Genomic DNA, 872 nt, shown 5'->3' with positions numbered 1-872 from the left:
GAGAGTAAGGGCTCTAGCCCACGCGGCACCATGAGCTATTTGCCAAATTCGTGGAATACGTGGGGGCATACAAGAGTCGTTGCTTGAAGAAAAGATAGTAGGTGTAATGGGAAAAACTGGGCACCGCCACAACGCGGCAGAGAAGACAATTAAAAAAAAACAGGAACAGTGCTCGGCTGGTGCGTGCAGGGGTTGTCACAATATCCAACGCTCTTCCGCGTGCCGCTCCGCCCCAAGGACAACGAAAAAAAACGGGCTCACCCCATCTTCTTTCAGGCCCTCCCTTCCCAGAGGAGTGACAATATCCCGTGCACTGTCGCAATGTGCGGGCGCCGTCGCTCGATCATCGGCCCCCGCGGGAGGGCTTAAATGCCCCAATGGGGGGTTTTCCGTACAGGGCGTGAGGATATTGCGTGCAAACCACACCGCACGCAACAAATGGAAGCATCACACCGGTCGGTAACTCGCACCGGAAGCAGCAGCGCGCGCCGAGAACAGCAAAAAAGAAAAGGAATTTGAAAATTGATCGGCATGAACATGATCAACCGTCCCCCGCATACGGGGCATCAGCGGATTCATAGCTCAGTGGTAGAGCGTTCGGCTGCAGTCCGAATGGTCCCCGGTTCAAACCCGGGTGGGTCCTCATTTTTCGCCACTTTCCCCTCGCACAGAAGAGGGAGAATCTTCATTGTTTTATGCGTGTAAAAAAAGAAAAAAAACCCGTTGCCGCAAGGCTCTTTTTCCCGACGGCTGTCCGGGGCTTTGGCGCGCTACTCTTGTTCCGCCCGCCACGGATGGACGCCAAAATGGCGAAACAACAATAACAACCAAAAACGAAATAAAAAAAAAGATAATAATGAAAAAAGACGGCG

At 52.9% G+C, this 872-nt stretch overlaps 1 non-coding gene across 1 annotated transcript, besides 1 other annotated feature; it reads left to right on the top strand.

Moving 5' to 3' along the window:
* The first annotated feature begins 571 nt into the window (after positions 1–571).
* Positions 572–643, top strand: Tco025E_09841. Its single transcript has one exon. It is a non-coding gene; the product is annotated as a tRNA-Cys (tRNA).
* A 169-nt stretch (positions 644–812) lies between these two features.
* Positions 813–863: a microsatellite.
* Between the last annotated feature and the right edge of the window lie 9 nt (positions 864–872).

Source organism: Trypanosoma conorhini, assembly GCF_003719485.1.
Source record: "Trypanosoma conorhini strain 025E chromosome Unknown Tco_14.4_contig_01317, whole genome shotgun sequence".
Classification (NCBI taxonomy): domain Eukaryota; phylum Euglenozoa; class Kinetoplastea; order Trypanosomatida; family Trypanosomatidae; genus Trypanosoma; species Trypanosoma conorhini.
This window is presented reverse-complemented; position numbering and strand designations above follow the sequence as displayed.